At 41.4% G+C, this 24255-nt stretch overlaps 1 protein-coding gene across 4 annotated transcripts in view; it reads left to right on the forward strand.

Moving 5' to 3' along the window:
- MIPOL1 (mirror-image polydactyly 1) overlaps nucleotides 1–24255 on the forward strand; it is a 495484-nt gene that overhangs the window by 55281 nt on the left and 415948 nt on the right. For all 4 annotated transcript variants that reach the window (XM_040333088.1, XM_040333091.1, XM_040333090.1 and 1 more), the window contains exon 2: nucleotides 5160–5257. The gene's annotated coding sequence lies outside the window, so the exon portion shown is untranslated. The remainder of the gene's footprint in view (nucleotides 1–5159; nucleotides 5258–24255) is intronic.

Here is a 24255-nt window from a genome sequence, read left to right on the forward strand (position 1 = left end):
ATATATATATATATATATATATATATATATGTGTGTGTGTGTGTGTGTGTGTGTGTGTGTGTTTGTATGTATGTATGTATGCATATATATATATATGTATGTGTGTGTGTGTGTGTGTGTGTGTGTGTTTGTATGTATGTATGTATATATATATATATATATATATATATATATATATATATATATATATTAGGGTTGTCCCGATACCACTTTTTTAGGACCGAGTACAAGTACCGATACTTTTTTTCAAGTAGTCGCCGATACCGAATACCGATACTTTTTTTTAATGTAATGTGACCGTTTTCAAACCACAATACAGACCAAAGATATTTTCTTTAGAATTATGAAGAACTGGTACATCATGGTGTGGGGCTGTTTTTTAGCATACGGTACTGGAAAACTACATATCATTGAAGGAGTGATCACTGTCAGTGCAGCTCATCGGTGCCAGTGCCCAAAAGTGCAGCTAGCCAGTGCCACCTATCAGTGCAGATCAGTGCCCATTAGTGCATCAGTGCAGGGAGGCAGCTTATTAGTGCATCTCATCAGTGCCACCCAATCAATGCCAGTGCCACCTATCAGTGCCATCCATTTATGAGTGCCATTCAATCAATGCCAGTGCCACCTATCAGTGCCATCCAATGGTGCCATCCAATTTGTGTTCGATGTCAAAAAAAAAAAAAAAAGTATTCTATTTTGGTATCGGGAGTATTTGCGCGAGTACGAGTACTAGCGCAAATACTCGGTATCGGTCCCGATACCGATACTGGTATCGGTATCTGGACAATCCTAATATATATATATATATATATATATATATATATAGAGAGAGAGATAGATAGATAGATAGATATATAAAAGTGACCCATATTTTTTTTTTTTTAAAAAACAGTGTTAAAATCCTAAAAATAAAGTAAAATAAATACGATTTTTTTTTTTTTAAAGTGCCCCATCCCGACGAGCTCACGCGCAGAAGCGAACGCATACGTGAGCAGCGCCCGCATATGAAAATGGTATTCAAACCACACATGTGAGATATGCCTACCGATCGTTAGAGCGAGAGCAATAATTCTATCCCTAGACCTCCTCTGTAACTCAAAACATGCAACCTGTATAATTTTTGTTAACCACTTCAGCCCTGGAAGAATTTGACATCCTTTTTTTCCCCACAAATAGAGCTTTCTTTTGGTGGTATTTGATCACCTCTGCGGTTTTTATTTTTTGCGTTATAAACAAAAATAGAGCGACAATTTTTAAAAAAGATTCTATATATTTAACTTTTTGCTATAATAAATATCCCTAAAAAATCTATAAAAAATAATATTTTTTCCCTAAGTTTAGGGTGATACGTATTCTTCTACATATTTTTGGTAATAAGCATATATTGATTGGTTTGCGCAAAAGTTATAGCCTCTACAAAATAGGGGATATTTTATTTTTTTACTAGTAACGGCAGCGATCTGTGATTTTTTTTTTATTGTGATATTGCGATGAACATATCGGAAACTTTTGACACATTTTTGGGACCATTCACAGTTATACAGTGATTAGTGCTATAAAACTGCACTGATTTCTGTATAAATGTGACGGGCAGGGAAGGGGTTAACACTAGGGAGCCGCTGAAGGGTTTAAATATGTTCCCTAATGTGTGACTCTAACTGTAGGGGGAGGGGACTCACAATGGGAGGAGACCGATGTGTGTTCCTCTGTACTGGGAACACAGCATCGGTCTCCTCACCTGACAGGACCGCGGATCTGTGTGTTTGCACACACAGATCCACAGTCCTGCCGTGATTGCGGGCAATCGCAGGTGCCCGGTGGACATTGTGGTCACTGGGCACGCGTACTCGGTCCTGTACAATGCCGTGGGCGTGCGTGCTCCCTAGATGTCCAGGAAGCCCAGGACGTCATATGACGTTCACCCAGGATGGGAGATCCCATCTGTGGATGTCATATGACAACTGGCGGTAGGGAAGTGGTTAAATGTCACCTATGGAGATTTATAAGGGTAAAAGTTTGACACCATTCCACGAGCGGACGCAATTTTGAAGCATAACATGTTGGGTATCAATTTACTCGGCGTAACATTATATTTCACAATGTAAAAAATTTTTTTACTTTACTGTTGTTTTATTTTTTAATTAAAAAAAAGTGATTTTTTTTCCAAAAGAAAAGTTGCTTGTAAGACCACTGCGCAAATATGGTGTGACAAAAAGTATTGCAATGACCGCCATTTTATTCTTTAGGGCGTTAGAATTTTTTTTTATAATGTTTGGGGATTCTAAGAAATTTTCTAGCAAAAAAACTTGTTTTTAACTTGTAAACACTGAGGCCCAGATTCTCAAAGGAGATACAACGGCGTATCTATGCGCCTGATTCTTAGAATCAGTTACGCATAGATTTCTATTCGATCCGGATCTATTAGTCGGATCTTAACTGCATATTTACGCTGGCCCGCTAGGGGCGTGTACGCTGATTTCCGCCTAGAAATATGTAAATCAGCTAGATACGCAAATTCACGAACGTACGCCCGGCCGACGCAGGACAGATACGCCGTTTACGTTAGGCTTTTCCCGGTGTAAAGTTACCCCTACTATATGAGGTGTACATGCGGTGTAACAATGTTAAGTATGGACGTCGTTCCCGCGTAGAATTTTGAAAATTTTACGTCGTTTGCGTAAGTCGTTCGCGAATGGGGCTGGACGTCATTTACGTTCACGTTGAAACCAATACGTCCTTCCGGCGTACTTTGGAGCAATGCACAGTGGGATATGTCCACGGACGGCTCATGCGCCGTTCGTAAAAAGCATAATTTACGTGGGGTCACATAACATTTACATAACACACGCCCACATCTTCCAAATTTGAATTAGGCGGGGCTTACGCCGGCCTATTTACGCTATGCCGCCACATCTTACGGAGCAAGTGCTTTGAGAATACTGCACTTGCCCGATCTACGAGATTCTGGGAATGAGTCTGAAAAACAGGCTCGGTCCTTAAGTGGTTAAACTAAACTAAATTATACACCACACTTTTTTCTAAGGTAATAAATCGATTAATCAAAACGATAATCGGCCAACTAATCAATTATGAAAATAATCATTAGTTGCAGCCCTACTTCAAAGATCTGGAAGAAATACAGGAAACACATAAAGATAGAAGACAAAATACACATACCTCTTGTGTTTAAACAATATGTATTTATTTTTTATCCTGCAGTTCAGCATTTAAACCTGTCAGTTGGAACTTGATATAAAGGATTTTTAGTTATTTCATAATTTTTTTGGAACTTTATATATTGATATTTTTGTGGTTTTTCTTTTCTTTTTGCCAAATCTTTAATTTACAAATAACTACTTATTGTGATAGAAAGCCTTCATGACACTCAGTTTGCAGAGCACACTTGTGTATTGCTTCTACAGACTCAACGTTCATCCTGGCTCTTTTCTGCTAGTAGAGGAGGATTGTTCATCCCTCCACAAGTCATTTGGCTGTCTGTAACCTGTTCTCTTGTTGTACCATTTTATTAACCACTTAAGACCCGGACCAAAATGCAGGTAAAGGACCAGGCCCCTTTTTGCGATTCAGCACTGCGTCGCTTTAACTGACAATTGCACGGTCGTGCGACGTGGCTCCCAAACAAAATTGGCGTCCTTTTTTTCCCACAAATAGAATTTTCTTTTGGTGGTATTTGATCACCTCTGCGGTTTTTATTTTTTGCGCTTTAAACAAAAATAGAGTGACCATTTAAAAAAAAAATCAATATTTTTTACTTGTTGCTATAATAAATATCCCCCAAAAATATATAAAAAATCTTTTTTTTTCCCTCAGTTTAGGCCGATACGTATTCTTCTACATATTTTTGGTAAAAAAAAACGCAATAAGTGTTTATCGATTGGTTTGCACAAAATTTATAGCGTTTACAAAATAGGGGATAGTTTTATTGCTTTTTTATTTTTTTTTTTTTTTTTTTACTACTAATGGCGGCGATCAGCGATTTTTTTTTCGTGACTGTGACATTATGGTGGACACTTCGGACAATTTTGACACATTTTTGGGGACCATTGTCATTTTCACAGCAAAAAATGCATTGTTTACTGTGAAAATGACAATTGCAGTTTGGGAGTTAACCACAAGGGGGCGCTGAAGGGGTTAAGTGTGACCTCATCTGTGTTTCTAACTGTAGGGGGGTGTGGCTGTAGGTGTGACGTCGTTCATTGTGATGTCCGCGACCCACGGCTGGGCATTTAACAATCACGTACAGGTACGTGATTGTGCCCAGCCGTGCCATTCTGCCGACATATATGGGCGTTAGGCAGTCCTTAAGTGGTTAAAAGAGAAGTAAAGCCAAAGCTTTTGTGGCCATACTTCTCTTCTGGGTCACAGATATGCACTTGCTTGTGCTCTCCTGTGATCCAGAATCAGCGGACAGAGGGCTAAAGCCTGCTGTTAGTTGACATCATAGACCCACTCCATGCTCTGGAAAGATCCCTACAATAATGTCGGGATCCACCCAGATGCCTAATCAGTAGCTGACACAGCCTCTTAGCGCCGCCCAAAGCCCTGAGCCAGCCACAGGCACCCCCTCCCAAGTCTGGCACTTCAGTGAGCACTGGAGGAGCAGAGCGGAGATCGGCGACTGACAGTCACCGCTCTGGGAAGACAAAGAACTGGGCGATCAGCAGTCATGTGTTTGCTTGGTTCTCGGTCTTAGAGCGGGTGAGTGACAGATGCAGCATCACCGCAACATTGCAGCATGGAAGTCAATATGAATGTTGTTTTTTTTTTCATAACCCAACACTTCCCCTTTCTAAATCTAGATTATTTAGACTTCTGAATATAGTAAGCCGGCCACCAGAATTGCTGGGGCTTTTTCGTCTTGAAATAGCCACCTATCAGCTACAAGTAGTAAATGTGAAACATACGAATGCAACATTTCTTGCTTTTTAATATTATTTTTTTAGTTCTGAATATACAACGTAATAATTGTATGAAGGAAATAAACACTTTTTCTGTAAGCTCTCACCAGGAACTGAAAAGGAGGTTCACTGTTATCTACATATGCTTAATGTTTTTACGTGTTGTTTGTATATGGGTACGCATTTTTTTTAATGCGCAGTCAATTCTGTATTGTCTTATCATTTGTGTTTGCCTTTTAGGCAGAGCTCCAGCTGTTGCAACAGAAATGTATGACGGCATTTCTTCAGAGGAAATTGGCTTTGCTGTATATTGTGAGCATTGATCAATTCATTTTATGGTGAGCTTGTTTCATTTACATAATTGTATACATAGAGATATGGGTGCCTGGTAATGTGCCCACAATCTTGCGACTTGTTATTTTATTCTTTGTGCTTTTCCTCTCTTCTTTTTCTCGTTTTCTCCTCTTACTTTATTTTTGCTTTATTGTATCTGTCTGACCATATGTAAGAGTTCACCTATGGGTTTTACATTGCTTTTTATTTATCATCCATCATATTTATATGCCTGGTATGCCTATTATACTTAAATACCAGGTTAACCAATCACATCTAAATTCTTAGTTCACACACAGTGGCCCGGATTCAGATATGAGTTACGACAGTGTATCTCCGGATACGCCGTCGTAACTCTGAGTGTGCGGGAGGTCTTATCTATGCGCCTGATCCTTAGAATCAGTTACGCATAGATTTCCCTAAGATCCGACCGGCGTAAGTCTCTTACACCGTCGTATATTAGGCTGCATATTTACGCTGGCTGCTAGGTGGCGCTTCCGTAGATTTACGCAAGGAATATGCAAATTGGGTAGCTACGCCGATTCAGAAATGTACGTCCGCCCGGCGCATTTTTTTTACGTCGTTTGCGTAAGGCTTTTTCCGACGTAAGGTTACCCCTCATAAAGCAGGGGTAAGTCATGTTAGGTATGGACGCCGGAAACACACGAACAGCGTCGTATTTTACGTTGCTTACGTAAGTCGTTCGCGAATAGGGCTGTACGTAAGTTACGTTCACGTCAAAAGCATTGACAGTTTGCGGCGTAATTTGGAGCATGCGCACTTGGAAACGTTCACGGACGGCGCATGCGCCGCTCGTAAAAAAACGTCAAATACGCGGGGTCACAAGAAATTTAAATAAAACACGCCCACATCATCCACATTTGAATTAGGCGGGCTTACGCCGACACATTTACACTAGGCCGCCGTAACTTAGGGCGCAAGTTCTTTCTGAATACGGAACTTGCGCCCTAAGTTACGGCGGCGTAATGTATCTGAGATACGTTACGCCCGCCGATAGATACGCAATTGTATCTGAATCCGGGCCAGTATCATAGTGCATGATTTACCCGTTGTTTCTACATGCCTAGTATATCCGTTATATCAAAATGCTTGGTTTATTCACCATATACGTATGTACAATTTACCCATCGTATCTTAATATATTGTTTACTTATCCTAGCTAAATCTATGGCTTACTTAGCGTTTCTATGTGACTGGTACACCCATCACATCTCATTGTTTTGGTTTACTGCTGTATACACACGATCAGAAATTCCGACAAGAAAACCGTGGATTTTTTCAGACAGAATTTTGGCTCAAAGTTGTGTTGCATACACATAATATGTGTGCCAAACAACAAGTGAATAAAGTGCATGTGCAATTTATAAACAGGTAAAAATAAGTGCATGAACCTTAAATGTAAATCACACAGAAAAAACTTTAACATATGTGTACTAAACAATAAATATGTTAAATTATCATATATGTGCACTGAGTGCCCCAGAAAAAAGGGGGGGGGGGAAGGCTCAGCATAAAAATGAATGGAATTAAAAAACAAAACAAAAAAAATCCCAAACAATATTGGTGATTGTGGAAATTTCACAAAAATGTAAACCGGTGAAGAGTCACAAGAAAAATGTCCAAAATAATAAATGGTATGAGTCCATAAATTTCTTATTCTTTACTACTTGTGTGGTAAGTTGCAGAGAAGTAGGAATTACACCTTCACCAATCCTATCACCCAAATGTGCATAAAGGATGGCCCCTTACCGCATGGAGTTGACCTTTTTAACTAAAAAAAGATCAAATAAGCTTTGCTGTCACCCTGGACAGATAGTGGATGGTCTGAGATTCCTACGGGTCAGCTTAGTAGAACATCATAAAAAATATAAAACAGAGAGATGCCGCCATAGCATATTATCATTTATTAAAATAATTTAAAACAAAGCAGGTGACGAGTGGAGGCTTACTTTACAAGTGCCCACATCCCGGCACTGAGGCTTTGGGCTTTGATCAGAAGGTAACGATCCTGAGGACCTGTTCCGTGGAGAGGGATGTCCGCGCTGGGGTGTCCTACGGCGTGCGTTCCACCTAGCAGAAGCCGAGAACCAGCTGGACAGGAAGCTGTGCGTGGTCTGCGTGTCGCCTCGACGTACGTTTCAGTAATCCGTCATCAGGAAGCGCGCAGAACCACGCACAAGACCAGATTAAATAGGTCTGTCAATCAGCGATAGATAGTAACGTGCCGTTGAAAGCCTCAGTCTCGGTTGTTTAGCAACCGAAAAACATTGTACAAAGATGCACTGGCAGGGAATATTCAAACAATTGATACAGTACCAAGACTAAGTAGTCCATAAATACTCCGGTAATGACAATTAAATATATCTTTGAATACAATGGCAGTAAAAGTTACATAGTAGGCAACAGGCAATTTGTGAAATGTGTATAATACCTGTCGCAGGGAAAGGCATTAAAACTAAACCAAAGGGGTGATCCATAATGCATACAAAAATTATACACAAAGAAATACCCATATATAAAAATTCCATATACAAAAATCTATATATAAAAAACCATACCCATAAAAAATAGTATTCTTTGCAATAGATGCAAGTACGCACCGAAATGCAAAAAAGGTGCAAAAAATGTATATTGTCTAAAAAATACATTAAAAATAAAAATAGTTACAGAAAAAATTACAGGAAAAATTAGTTAAATGCTCTAGTAAAGGACTCCTAATTGATCAATCGTTGTTCAAAAAACAATTGAGATCAAGTTCGATATTGAGACCCAGTGGCCGCATGGTCCTCAGACGGTGCAGCCACTGGGTCTCATTTTGGGACACTGCTCGAGTAAGATGCGTACCCCTCCAATGACTACTAATTCTATCTATACCATAGAATGTCATTTTGCTAGGGTCTCTATTATGGAATAGGTCGAAGTGTTTTGATACACTATGATTAGGGTAGCCTTTCACAATATTGGCTACGTGCTCATTTATCCTTATTTTGAGCTCTCTGGTAGTTCTGCCCACATATTGGAAAGTGCACGGGCACTCCAAAACGTATGTTACGTACCTAGAGTGGCACGTTATAAAGGGTTTTATAGTGTACTCTAGCTTGGTCACACTAGAGCTAAATTTAGTGACCTTACGACCTTTTCTGGTAGTTGTCCTACATGATCTGCAACGAGTGCAGTAGTGAAACCCTGTGGTGTCCAAGAAGGTAAGAGGTCTTTCCGGAGGGTCGGGAACGTTGCCTGCTATTTGATTTCTAAGGCCAGGGGCCTTACGATAAATAAAGTTAGGTTTAGAAGGTAACAATTTAGACAAATCATTGTCTTTCAGAAGAATGGGCCAAAATTGTTTGAATATTTTTTTCCACATGCTTATATTGTCTGTGAAAGCCGGATAGAAAAGAGATTTGTCCCTGATAGGGGGGTTTGGGTTTGGATTCAAGCAACATGTTTCTATCCATATTCTTGACCTCTTGTTTGGTGTCAAGCAATATGGTTTGAGAATAGCCTTTGGCGACAAACCTGGTAGTAAGAATATCTGCCTGTTGCTCAAAGTCAGCAATGTCATCACAATTGCGACGTAACCGCATGAATTGCCCCTTAGGGACCGCTCCCAGCCATTTGGGGTGGTGACAGCTGGTGATTGGGACATAGCCATTCCTGTCGGTAGGCTTAAAAAACGTTTTAGTACAGATTTTGTTATTTTTCTTCATTAGGGTCAAGTCAAGATAATTAACATGACATTAAAATGACATTCTATGGTATAGATAGAATTAGTAGTCATTGGAGGGGTACGCATCTTACTCGAGCAGTGTCCCAAAATGAGACCCAGTGGCTGCACCGTCTGAGGACCATGCGGCCACTGGGTCTCAATATCGAACTTGATCTCAATTGTTTTTTGAACAACGATTGATCAATTAGGAGTCCTTTACTAGAGCATTTAACTAATTTTTCCTGTAATTTTTTCTGTAACTATTTTTATTTTTAATGTATTTTTTAGACAATATACATTTTTTGCATTTTTTGCAGTTTTTGCACCTTTTTTGCATTTCGGTGCGTACTTGCATCTATTGCAAAGAATACTATTTTTTATGGGTATGGTTTTTTATATATAGATTTTTGTATATGGAATTTTTATATATGGGTATTTCTTTGTGTATAATTTTTGTATGCATTATGGATCACCCCTTTGGTTTAGTTTTAATGCCTTTCCCTGCGACAGGTATTATACACATTTCACAAATTGCCTGTTGCCTACTATGTAACTTTTACTGCCATTGTATTCAAAGATATATTTAATTGTCATTACCGGAGTATTTATGGACTACTTAGTCTTGGTACTGTATCAATTGTTTGAATATTCCCTGCCAGTGCATCTTTGTACAATGTTTTTCGGTTGCTAAACAACCGAGACTGAGGCTTTCAACGGCACGTTACTATCTATCGCTGATTGACAGACCTATTTAATCTGGTCTTGTGCGTGGTTCTGCGCGCTTCCTGATGACGGATTACTGAAACGTACGTCGAGGCGACACGCAGACCACGCACAGCTTCCTGTCCAGCTGGTTCTCGGCTTCTGCTAGGTGGAACGCACGCCGTAGGACACCCCAGCGCGGACATCCCTCTCCACGGAACAGGTCCTCAGGATCGTTACCTTCTGATCAAAGCCCAAAGCCTCAGTGCCGGGATGTGGGCACTTGTAAAGTAAGCCTCCACTCGTCACCTGCTTTGTTTTAAATTATTTTAATAAATGATAATATGCTATGGCGGCATCTCTCTGTTTTATATTTTTTATGATGTTCTACTAAGCTGACCCGTAGGAATCTCAGACCATCCACTATCTGTCCAGGGTGACAGCAAAGCTTATTTGATCTTTTTTTAGTTAAAAAGGTCAACTCCATGCGGTAAGGGGCCATCCTTTATGCACATTTGGGTGATAGGATTGGTGAAGGTGTAATTCCTACTTCTCTGCAACTTACCACACAAGTAGTAAAGAATAAGAAATTTATGGACTCATACCATTTATTATTTTGGACATTTTTCTTGTGACTCTTCACCGGTTTACATTTTTGTGAAATTTCCACAATCACCAATATTGTTTGGGATTTTTTTTGTTTTTTTTTTAAATTCCATTCATTTTTATGCTGAGCCTTCCCCCCCCCCCCTTTTTTCTGGGGCACTCAGTGCACATATATGATAATTTAACATATTTATTGTTTAGTACACATATGTTAAAGTTTTTTCTGTGTGATTTACATTTAAGGTTCATGCACTTATTTTTACCTGTTTATAAATTGCACATGCACTTTATTCACTTGTTGTTTGGCACACATATTATAGGTATTTATAACCATATTTATTATAAATTTACGTTCACACAGGTTTCTCAAAAAACCTCTTGTATTGTTTGCACAGGCACTTTACTGCCACTTCTTATTAATTTTTTATCAATGCCAGCGCCCCCTATTTACTAATTTTCTTTCATATGTCCATTCTTATTTGAATTTATTCTTATTTGAATTGTTTTGGGGAGCAGCTATTCTATATATACTTATCTTGTTTTAGTTATATATATAATTTTTTTTTGGCGCAAGATTTTTTATTCCATTGCATACACATGGTCACACAAATGTTGTCTGAAATTCCGACCGTCAAGAACGCAGTGACGTACAACCCTACGACGAGCCGAGAAAAATTAAGTTCAATGATTCCGAGCATGCGTAGGGTTTTCAAGCGTCGGAATTGCATATAGATGATCAGAATTTCCGACAAGAACTTTTTCCGTCAGAAAATTTGAGAACCAGCTCTTAGACTTTTTCTGTCGGAAGTTCCATGCAGAACCAAATTCTACTGCATGGTTTACCCATTGTTCCTACTGGCCTAGTGTATCTGACATACCTAAAGTGGAGTTCCACCCATAAATATAACATTACATCAGTAGTTTTAAAAAAATTTCATTAGTCCTTTACGAATTTTTTTTTTTTTTTTTTAGATGCCTTCAAAGTGTTGTTGCTAGGCAGAATAGTTAATCTTCCCACTTCCTGCACCTAGGTGCTTAATGCTTCCTAACCTACACCGCACAGACTCCTGGGAATGTAGTGGGTGTAACTTTCCAGGAGTCTGTTCACTCCCCAGTCTCAAAGAATCATGTGACTTGGACAGCACAGGTGCTGAAACCTGATCCGACACTGCTTGTGCAGCACTGAGCATGTGCGAGATTTGCAAGGCTGAAATCCAGGAAGTCATACAGTCTGGCTTCATGATGCCCACACTTAAGATGGCCCCAGTCAATTTCTATTTTATAAAGTGTCTAAATGCTGTAACAACCTAACAAAACGGACCTTAGTTTACAGACTAACTTTACTAGAATACATTAAGCTTGTGTATTACAGGGGTATTTATATTTAAAAAGTGAAATTGTGTCTGGAACTCCGCTTTAAATGCCTGGCATGCTCCATTTTTTGCAATGTATTGTTTATTCCTTATCTCTAAAGCCTTCTGTACATGGATCAAACTTCACCTGGTGCAGAAGGGACTGGTCAAACTCCGATCCATGTATGGGCATCCTGGTTGTACACAATCTATCAATCAACTTGTGTACAACTAGCCTGTCGGGCTATACTCACCCAGGTGGATGCAGCATCCATCCAATGCTGCATCTGTCCCCCGCCTGCTCTGTAATGAGAACTGAATGAGAAAACCCTGCTGAATGGTTAGTTCTCCCCTCCGCTCTGAGCAGAGAGACAGGACTGTCACTAGCAACAGCAGATCTTTCTCTACTTCCCTGACAGAACGGGGATCTGTCTTTTTATATCTGGCACTCTGAGGGGCGATCACGGGTCACCAGCAGACCACGTGCATTGGCTCCAGCATCGCACCCCCCCCCCCCCCCCCCAGAGTTTTTGAAGCAGCCGACGTACACCTACGCCGATTCACGCAGCCATGTCAACCTGCCACAGTATGACGGTGGCTGGTCGGTTTATCCATATTGGGATTAAATATCCATTTAAAGGATCAGTGCACCCAAAAGTGATGTTTTAATTTGAGCCTTGTGGGTTGAGTCAGCACATTTTTTTCTGTACTGTGTGTGTCGGATAGTCCAACATCTAGAGTTCCTTACCCTAATTCCCATCTCTCTTCCCACCAACTGGGGAGTTTTGGTGTTCCCACCGATCTTTGCACATTACATCACCTCCTGTTGATCTCTCCATCGAATGGAACAAAATTTACATTGACATGCCCGTATCTCATAAGCTGTACAAATGAAAAGTGTATTTTCTAATTTGATATAGAACTAACATATTCTACAGTGCTGCAAAGCTTAGGACTAGGTCACATGGCCATTTCATATCAAGGTGTATGTCAATTGTTAGCATGTGCAGTGGAACCTTGTTTTACAAGTAACGCGGTTAACAAGCAACCTTTTTTTTTTTAATTCTGACTCGGTTTGCAAATGTTGTCTAACAAAACAAGCAAATTTCAAGCTAATGTGGTGTACAGTACTGCATTTGGCCAAAGGTGTGGGGGCGCCGGAGCTGCGCAGAGCCGATTGGAGCTGTTCGGAACTACTCAGAAAAACGAGTTCAGTCGAGCTGTCCCCAAGCCTTTCCAAGTATTTCCGAGGCTCTCTGGCGCCCCCCCATCTCTGGCCACATGCGGTATTGCATGCCATAGAAGTCAATGCAGAGCTAATTATCTTCGCTTCCATTGACTTCTATGAGGAAACTCGCTTTGATATGCGAGTGCTTTGGATTACAAGCATTCTCCTGGAACGGATTATGCTCTTAATCCAAGGTGATCTAACTGCAACATTATAACTTTGTATCAAGTCACAAGGTGAGATAATACAGCAGGGGCTGATCTGATCATTTCTGCGCCAGCATCTCAGTCCAGGAGTTGGATGATGTGTAGACAAAGGATGTAGACAAAACTAATTAAAGTAGCATCAGGAAGAGTGTTGTGAACCTTACGAGAGGTAAGTAATACATGTAAGTAGTAGATATGGTGCACTAAACATGAAAAAGTATATCTGACAAGGTCCACTGTAATCATTGTCTCCAGAGTTATAGAAAGTCAGTAATAAAAGCTGCTCAGGTGCCTCATATTCCTTCCATATGAGCTGAGAAACATCTAAGAAGCCCACAAGTGCATCCATAGGCTTCAATAACTACCGATTGTTGCTTGCCGAGTCCAAATCAAAGCTCCAGGACATGCCAATCACCATCCTCAAACACAGATGTGTACTCGTGCATAAACCTACATTTCCAAGATTATGTAAAGCAGTTGGGAAGTGTTTGCAATGCTTCACAGATACCTGCTATTAATTTCTGCACAGTTTTACATAATTCTTGGACCTGACAGGGAATGCAGCAATATATAACTACTTTCAAGTTAATTGTTGAAATTTTTATCAGAAAATGCCTGTTTTACTACCTCTAAACTGTTGGTACATCTTTAAAAAAAAAAACACCCACCACCACTGCCCCCACCTCTCTGTACCATCAGTGATTACATCATTTTATACCTCTGATTAGAGCTGGGCGATTTTTTTTCCCCTATAAAAAACTCGATTTACGATTCAAAACAATTTTTTTTTTTTTGATGGACACCGCGCCGGTCCTGAGGAGCTGCGGGCAGGAGTTTTTAGGCGAGGCCGCAGGTTTGGTCTAGTCCGCGCCGTCCAGGCCTCGCGGCGGATTGACTTCTCCCCTGCACACCCCGGAGAGGCCACCAAGGCAGGAGGGACACAGGAGGGTCAGTTGTGAGGGTCCGCACCCGGTAGCAGGAGGACTCTAGCGTCGGTCCTGAGGAGCTGCGTGCAGGATTTGGAAACCGGGACCGCTGAAACCGGACTCAGACCATGAGTCATAAATAAAATATGACATGGATAAAAGTGATCACGTACAAGGATAGCAATGTGGGGTTTTGGGTATTGCTATTGAGCACCCCACATTGCTATCCTTGTACGTGATCACTTTTATCCATGTCATATTTTATTTATGACTTTTATAAATAAACCTTTTTGGTTTTAATTGACCTGCACTATTAGAGTTCCTTTTTCCATTTTATATCATCCACCCTATGGCTTCTTTGAAGCTTTAGCTACGTCCTCTGCCTGCACCTCCTGACCGATGGTCCAAGGATCGTATTCAGAGTTTGTGGCATTGACGCAATACACCATTCAAGCACTGCTGGTTCCTGTTGTCAATTCCATTGGAGTTCCAGTCCTGCTCATGGTCTGAGTCCGGTTTCAGTGGTCCCGGTTTCCAAAGACCACAATGTCTGGCTGACTCTTTGCTGTACAGTAGTAGAGTCCAACCCATCTGGTAAGCGTGTTTATACCCACTCCATACCTTGATGTGATTGTGATCTTCATAGAGTTCTACAGACAACTTGTATACCTGTTGTATCTCAATTACTGGATAGCAGCTCACCTGTCTTCCTGCACCAATCACCCAATTGATGTTCATTCATCTTTAAAATATAGACTTTACAACTTTTTATTTTATATTGAGCACCGTTTGAGCTACTTTCATTCATGTCAGTAGTCCACATACGGTACAGTATATGCTCTTACACTATGAGGGTTGTTACCTCACTTGGTACTATATATTTTTGAGTTTGTTAGCGCTACATTTTCTGTTTATTATTTCAAAACAATGTTTCTAAGAATAATGAATGCATGTGGTGAAGGAAACACTTGTGTTAGGTTGTTGCTGTGCACAACAAGCTTTCACTATTTAGCAGCTGTCTATATAAACTCGACACACCTTCTGCCAGGACATGGACTTTGTACTCAAACTATAATATTAAGCTAAAGGTAATAAAACATACTTTTTTTTTCTTTTTTTATTGTAACGCAGACTATAAATTCAAATCATAGTGTTTTTTTTGGTCTTTTTGTTTAAGGAATAATATCAGACAGAATAAGAAGTGTGCTGACAAGCAAAATTCAAAAGCCGCATCCATGCAAACAGCAGCAGACAAAATGTTCTCTATTCACCTCCAAACAGTGATCCTTATTCATATAAGGCAATTAGCTGAGCCACACAAAGTATGAAAAATAGAACAGTTTAGTGTTCTTTTCTATTTGTGTAACATTTGCTGTTAAGATGTTTTCCAGGATAAACCAATAGTGTGGCTCTACTTCTGAATTGTCTGTTAGGCACCCCATGCCGCTCTTCCTCAACTCTTCCAAGAAGAGCAGCAGTTTGAGATTTTTGTTATAGGCCAACATAGAAAATATTTTAAGGTATTTATATTACAGCCATGAAAGATTAATAATTTCTAAAGGTCAAAAGCGGTGGTACAAAAGTGTAACGGCTTTGGGTCTTTGGAGTCTAGATGAGGTATTGGCTTTAGCACCAACCGTAACTGCGACAATACGTGGGTCCAGACCACTGCCCTTCTCACCAACGGGTGACAACAGACTGGCCAACCTCACTTCCTCAATTACATTCTCTCAGCTGCGCCTTGCACAAAGATTTTCCAGCTTGTGGGATCACAATCTAAGTGGCAACACACTGAGAGTGATTGTCACTGGGCTAAAGTCATTATAAAGATTTATTGATTTTTTTAAATCCTGCAAGGGTTTTGCACACAGCAGCCCCAATCCTCCTCTCCTGGGGTGTCCCGCTGGTGATCCTGGCTCCTCCTCTTCATCAGGTGCCCCCACGAAGACCTGCATTCCCTGGGGGCACTCATGCGGGGGCACTCACGAGTCTCTCTGCTTAATCCATTGACACAGACACAGTTTCTAAATTCAGCTTGTTCAATTAAGCTTTGACAAAAAATAAATAAAAAATGGAAGCTGATTGGTTTATATGCAGAGCTGCACCAGATTGTACACTCTCCCGTCTTAGTAAAACAACCTCATTGTCTTTACGTCTTGTCACATTGATGTAACAGGAGGTAAAGGACGATCTACTTAACAGGGACACAGGCAAAAAAAGACCCGGTGGAGGGTGTTTGCTCCCAATACTGATGGAGGAGGGATGCAAAAATCAGTATATGATGCTGGGAAGGGGGCCTGAAGGTTAGCCCAGTGCTCTACCGTGCATTGGGCAATATATTTGCTTTAAAGTAATTTTAGATTTAATTATCAAAATTTACTTTCTGATTCGTGTCACACTGGGGTTGAATTACTAAAAGTGGAGAGTGCAAAATCTGGTGCAGCTGTCCATGGTAGCCAATCAGCTTCTAACTTCAGCTTGTTCAAGCTTTAAAAAACAAACAAACTGGAAGCTGATTGGTTTCTATGCACAGCTGCAGCAGATTTCACACTCCAGTTTTAATAAATCAACCACAATGTGATTTTGCTTTGCTGCTCCACTCTTAGTGCAAGTTTGCCATTCTACTGAAAACAATATAATCTGTAGGTATCTTTTCAGGTGTTTTACCCATTCTGTTATAAAGCTGTAGAACAGGGGTCTCCAAATTTTTTTTTTTAAAAAGGGCCAGTTTACGGTCCTTCAGACTTTAGGGGGGCCAGACTTTGGCCATTGGGAGTAGAAAAGATCCCGATGTCATTGGGGAAAAAATAGTGCCCCATTGTTTGTTTCAGTGGGAGTAATCGTGCCACATCATTGGCGTCAGTGGGAGGAATTGTGCCTCATCATTGGTGTCATAGGGAGGAATTGTGCCCCATCATTGGCGTCAGTGGGAGGAATTGTGCCTCATCATTGGTGTCATAGGGAGGAATTGTGCCCCATCATTGGCGTCAGTGGGAGGAATTGTGCGCCATCTTTGGTGTCAGTGGGAGGAATTGTGCCCCATCATTGTCACTGGGAGGGATGGTGTGCCTTCATTGGTGTCAGTGGGAGAATTATGCTGCAGTGTTGCTATAAGTGGATGAAACCATGCCCCAAGGGCCATATAAAAGCAAGCAAAGGGCCACAGTTTGGAGACCACTGCTGTAGAATAACAAGGTTCTAAAAACGTTTGTTACATTATATCATATATTACTTTCATGTAAACTTTAGGTTTTCCTATTCATGCATGTTACACATACTGTAAAGTAAATAAAGCAAAGCAAATTAGAGTGATCACAGATACTCGCTAGTGTGCATTTTGTAAATTAATACAGCTCAGTATTCAATAATACATCATATGGTGTATTCTTTAAAAGGCAAGCAGTGTAAGTGTCTGACTTGGTATTAGCCTCTTGCAGGCTCTTTATAGCAGAGCTCAGGGATGGAGCTAGTCATGACACGGAATGTGCTAACGGGAAGGAAACAGAGTGACAAAAGAACTGATTACCGTGCTGCTTTATTTTACTGTCTATTAAAAGGCTGGGATAGGTCTGTAACAGCCTGGGCTCAGGGGAAGTGGACTGAAAGAGGATGTTGGTGGCCTGGAAGACTAAAGACTGGTGAAAGGAAAAAAAGTACTGCATGGACAGCTCCAGACTGAAGGTGAGCATTGCAGCTAAAGTTGCTTTTTTTGTTTTATTTTCATAGGATTTGACTAAATGTCTGTTAAAATTTGTGTTTACCCACACATAACCGCTTTGTGAGAATAGAAAAAAGAATTGCTATTCTCTGATTACTTGGTTAGTTGAATGATTTTCAAGATTTGCGACATTATGCAAAGTGTATATCATATTACTCAGCCCTGTGTCCTCCATACTGGATGTGACCAGCAGTTGTACTGAATAAAAAGCAGGTACAATGTGTCATCACTAAGACTTGGCATCGGCTCATAGTGCACTAAAATAACAAGCTGTTTGTTCCCTGGGGAAACTCTGCTATGAGCTAACATTGCTTTCATAGGCTGTACCCTTTTAGATTAAGAGGAATTAGTGAAAGTTGGCCAGAGGCCATCGATTTCAGGATATTTTGAAAGATCCTGGTATCTGGTTAATAGCGTGCTAGTGACTGTGCCATTTGAACACCTTCCATTCACCTGCTGGAGGGTGGAGATCTAGTATCTGTTTATAAATTGCTTATACATCCAAAATGTTATACAAATGCAGAGAGATAAAAGCTCCAAAGTCAATAGTGGAAGTCAGCTAAGGATTCAGCCAGGACTAAACCAAAGAAAACTTTTAAAACCTGATATGAAATCAAAGTAAATATACTTGTCAATGTAAATTTGACCAAGTGATCATCTCAGAAGGGTAGATTTAGAAGCGCATTGAAATCTCCCTTTCCTCTGAAACCCGATCGGATCGCATTTCAGAAGCTACTGGCAGGTGGTAAGGAAGCGCTGTGACAATTCTTCCCCGCCTGTTTTAACCCCATTTTTACTAACAAATGCACCTCAACTGCGCACATTGTACACGGTTGTGGGGCATTTGCGATGTTACCCTAATTACCCCACAATACCCCACCAGTCGCTTCATGTCAGGGAACACCTCTAGCTCCACTGCCTATTGTGGCTCAAGAGGGGGCGGTTGGTGAGCGGCAAAAATGTTGCGCAAACACACATTTTGCCCCCCCCCCCCCACCTTTTAACTGCACAGTTAAATGAAGCTTTAGGCTGGGTTCACACTATTGTGAATTGGATGCGCATTCAGTTCGCATAGCAGAAGATTGTGACCGACTCTATGGAGCTGGTTCACACATCTCTGCAGCGGCTCTGGTGCAAGTTTGCACAGGTGTCCTGTGCGTCTTTTGGTCCGTTTCCGGTCCGAATTCAGGTCGGATTTCAGCCCAAATTTTTGCTGAAACAGTGAATGGAGGCGCACCGGACCCCTGCTGTGAACTGCTGCATTCTCCAGTGTGAACCCAGCCTTGAAAACCCAGTGCTTGAAATGTTACAGGACTGCACTAAGGTAAAGGAAGCTACTTAGGGGGAAAAAAATTCCGTTACAACCCCTTTAAGGACCGGCTCCTGTACATTTACATCGGCAGAATGGCACGGCTGGGCAAAGTAACATATATATATATATATATATCTATCACTTTGAAATTCCCGCCGAGCCGCGAGCTTAGTGACCGTGCCTGCGTGACCCGCGAACTCGATGTCCGCCAGTGTCACACGATCGGGTCACAGAGCTGCAGAACAGGGAGAGGAGAATGTAAACAAGCACCTCCCCGTTCTGCCTAGTGCAGTGGTTCTTAACGTTGTTGGAGGTACTGAACCACACCAGTTTCATATGCGCATTCACCGAACCCTTCTTAATTGGAAAAATAAAATATGATTTTTTCAAATTCAAAACATAGGTATATATTTATCTAAATCTAAGCACTGTGCAACAGCTGGGATCCTATCGATGCAACTATTCTGCAACTTCTACCAAATGCTTGCATTAAAATTAGCAGAAAACATTAGCACAAGAAAGGCATGAGGCTCATAGCACTGTACTCAATATCTTTTTTTTATTATTATTTTTTTGTATGTGGTCCACCTTTAAAATCCTTTCTAGGTTTGGTATATAAGTTATATATCATATATATCAAGTTATATATCATTTACTTGATGCCGCGCCGCTGCACACTCTGCACGTCCACCCCGAGCGCTCCCGCGTTAATCGCGCGATAAAAATATTGACGGCGTTAACATGGGTTTGCGTTAACGCCGTTAATATCGCGTTTAACGCACAGCCCTAATATATATATATATATATATACATGTTTATATATACCGTATTTTCCGGCGTATAAGACGACTTTTTGGATGCAAAAAAATGCATCCAAAGTCGGGGGTCGTCTTATACGCCGGGTACGGTCTCCGTGCAGCTGCGATCGTCATAATTTCAAAGCTGCGCGCCGTCTTCTCAGCGCGTACTCGCTGTCCTGTGATAGGCGGAACAGAAATCTTCCCAGCAGCGCCTCTGTTCTGTTTTCCGCCTATCACGGATGCCTTCTCATCCTCGGACGAGATGAGAAGGCATCCGTGATTGGCGAAACATAGAACAGAGGTGCTACTGGGAAAATTTGTGTTCTGCCAATCACAGGACACGCTGAGAAGACGGCGCGCGGCTTTGAAATCATGGACGCTCGCAGCAGACGGAGACTGTCACCGGCCTGCAAAACTTGAGTGATGGCACAGTGGGGGGGAAAGTGGGGGCATGTAATGTGATGGCACTGTGGGGGCATGCAATGTGATGGCACTGTGGGGGCATGCAATGTGATGGCACTGTGGGGGAAAGTAATGTGATGGCACTGTGGGGGAAAGTAATGTGATGGCACTGTGGGGGAAAGTAATGTGATGGCACTGTGGGGGAAAGTAATGTGATGGCACTGTGGTGGCATTTAATGTGATGGCACTGTGGGGGCATGTAATGTGATGGCACTGTGGGGGCATGTAATGTGATGGCACTGTGGGGGCAAGTAATGGCACAGTGGGGGCATGTAATGGCAAAGTGGGGGCATGTAATGGCACAGTGGGGGCATGTAATGGCACAGTGGGGCTTGGGAAAAAAAGGAGTAGTCTTATACAGTGAGTATATCCCAAAACCCAAATTTTTCCTGGAAAATTAGGGAGTCGTCTTATACGCCGAGTCGTCTTATACGCCAGAAAATACGGTAATCATATTATATTTGCTTTTTAAATAATATCATGAATTTAAAATAAAATAAAAAATAAAGAACAATGTATCCCTTTAAATTATATGCATGTCTTCACAGTGGTCTGTTGCGCTTCTGTTGTGGTGCTAAAAATTTTGCTTGCTGCATTTTTGGTCAGTTAAACTGCACCAAAAACACCATTTCCCCTTTGCAATGGACTGAAAACGCAGCAAGAACGCATCAATATTGCACCTGTGTTATGTTTTTGATGCATTTTTTGAGTCACATGACCTATGAAAAAGAGCAGCAAAATTGCCTGTCAATTACCCCCCCACCCGGATCTGCCTTTGGTTTAGTAGCCTTAAGGCCACTTAAGCGACTTGGCAAGCAGTCGTGGGCCACAATGACAGGTCTGTGTCCACTCAGCATATGCGGAGCAGACACAAACACAACCCACCCTACTCGATCGGCCCTCCGATCCAATCCAATCCGCCTAGACGGATCTGTTCTGTTTTTTTTTTTTTTTTTAGCAGATTGGATTGGAGGTAGGTGGGTGTAAATGGACACAAGTCAGTTTACATCTGCCGCTCCTTAGAGATGAATGGAGGGTCTGATTGAGTTGAGCCGATTGTGAACGGGGCCTAAGGCTGCTTTCACACTGCAGTTTACATACACTGAGGGTGCAGCACAGTGCATCTGTGGCTTTCCTGCGGGTTAGCTGCACTTTGCCAAAGACTTCTATTATATCCTGCAGGTCCATTTGGTATCACTTCGACTGTGACAGGAGTCAGCGCTATACAAGAAGCATTGGCTTATGTGGCTCTGCTCCCTCCCCAGCCACTTGCCTCCTCTACTGCCAGCCTCTATTCACAACACTGATGCTCTGTGATGGCAGGTCGGCAAAACCGCTATCTGGGCTTGCCAACCTGCCATCCCACAGCAGGAGGTTGCGGGCCCCATTAGAGGGCTCTGCGGGCCACTGATTGGGCAACCCTGCGTTTAGACTTTCCATCCTTGTTCGGTGACACTTCTCCCTAACCCACTCGGCAATAGATGGTCGTATGCTAGGTTTCCAGTAGTGTGGGATAACCAACCACGCTGCTTAAAAAAAATAAGCGAAGATTAGAAAATTAGAAAAAAAATGTCAGTCCAAAAGGCAGTCCCACCAGACATTGTTTTTCTCCAATTAGGCTTTACTACATTGCACACAACTCAGATTGCTGACTGATAAGCGGAGAAAACACTGTTTTTTGTTTCTGTTCTTTCACTGTCCAATCACAGACTGGATAGTCCATGACCGAGCTCTATTGCTTGGACTATACTAGAGAAAACTGATCCAGGCGGTGTTGTCTGACAGCATTGTCTAGACTAGAAAACTAGATGAACACAATTACAAGTTTTTGGCCTGTAGGACAGTTGGTACTTACATATTTCCATTGTGACTGTAGTTGTTTGCCATCATTTCCACTTTAAGTTTGAAGTGCTTCTTATTCTGTTGAAGAGATTTCTTAACTTTCTTACATTTTTTTGCAATAGAAACAGAATAATACTATAAAATATGTGTGCAAATTGTTAGCATATTTCTGAAGTTGGGAGAAACATTACTGTAGAGGCATTTGGCTCTACCTTAGAGGTAAAAATGGGAAAATCTCTGAGAAGTCTTTTAAGTGGTTGTAAACTCTTACAGACCAATTTTTACTACAGGTAAGGCTATAATAAGTGCAAATATAAAAAACAATTCCGCGCCCAAAAAAATATTTATATATATTATTAACCACTTAAGCCCCGGACCAAAATGCTGCCTAAAGACCCAAGGGGTTTTTACAGTTCGGGACTGCGTCGCTTTAACAGACAATTGCGCGGTCGTGCGACGTGGCTCCCAAACAAAATTGGCGTCTTTTTTTCCCCACAAATAGAGCTTTCTTTTGGTGGTATTTGATCAGCTCTGCGGTTTTTATTTTTTGCGCTATAAACAAAAATAGAGCGACAATTTTGAAAAAAATGCAATATTTTTTACTTTTTGCTATAATAAATATCCCCCAAAAACATATATAACATTTTTTTTTCCCTCAGTTTAGGCCGATACGTATTCTTCTACCTATTTTTGGTAAAAAAAATCGCAATAATCGTTTATTGGTTGGTTTGCGCAAAATTTATAGTGTTTACAAAATAGGGGATAGTTTTTTTGCATTTTTATTTACTTATTTTTTACTACTAATGGCGGCGATCAGCGATTTTTTTCGTGACTGCGACATTATGGCGGACACTTCGGACAATTTTGACACATTTTTGGGACAATTGTCATTTTCACAGCAAAAAATGCATTTAAATTGCATTCTTTATTGTGAAAATAACAGTTGCAGTTTGGGAGTTAAACACAGGGGGCGCTGTAACATTTAGGGATCACTGTGTATATGTTTACTAGTGTAGGGGGGTGTGGCTGTAGGAATGACGTCATCGATCGTGTCTTCCCTATAAATAGGATGACGCGATCGATGCGCCGACACAGTGAAGCACGGGGAAGCCGTGTTTACACACGGCTCTCCCCGTTCTTCAGCTGCGGGGAGCGATCGCGACGGAGCGGCTATAAACGAATAGCCGCGCCGTCGTCCCGGATCGCTCCTGAAGCCACGGGGACCGCCGCATGTACCTGAGGGGGGTCCCGATCGGACCCCCGACCCACGTCAAGCAGGGCACGTATATATACGTTGATGTGCCTGCCTGTGCCATTCTGCTGACGTATATGTACATGAGGCGGTCCTTAAGTGGTTAAACAATAATTTGGGTGCCCATGTAAAGGTCCCAAACACACAATGTGTGCTAAGCTGCTCCCCTAGAAAGTGATGAAATGTATGTGACTTCTATCTGATGCGTGCTAAAAAGTGTACTGGGAGCGCTATGGAGTAATATGTAATTACACAACTTATCCTATAATATGCAACAACAAGTAAATTAATAAACACGTGTCCTGTTGTACGTGATAAATCAATAGTAAATAATAAAGTCCCATTGGTGCAAACAAAGATACAACATCAATGCTCAAATATCCTCTAGATATATTTCTTGCTGTGATACAAAAACCGTCTCCGGTTGTGCAAACTTAATCGATCTTCCACCACCTGGATAATGAGTACGACACCCAATGTCCACAAGTAGTAAATTGTGCTTACCAGACCTGGTTGACCTCTTTAATGAAAAAGATCGGTCAGATGCGCTTGAGCAGGATAATGCCTGCAGACATATAAATCGACTGGAGCATGTACGATACCTCTCCCTCGGAATGTTGAGATTTTAGAACATGGAATGGAACAGAGAGCTTTCATAGTGCAACGCTATTTTATTAAAATGGAATAAAAACACCAGCCAATTGGCTACTCACATAAAAAGTGCCCTTCTCCCGGCACTGGGGCTGCAAGCTTTGATAAAAAAACACACTGGCTCTCCCACCTCCGTGGCGGCATGCGTTCCACCAGCTGCTGACACTATCCAGACGATCGGGAAGTGACGTAGGACATAGTACACGTGACCAGGTTTCG

Source organism: Rana temporaria, chromosome 13 (assembly GCF_905171775.1).
Source record: "Rana temporaria chromosome 13, aRanTem1.1, whole genome shotgun sequence".
Lineage (NCBI taxonomy): Eukaryota > Metazoa > Chordata > Amphibia > Anura > Ranidae > Rana > Rana temporaria.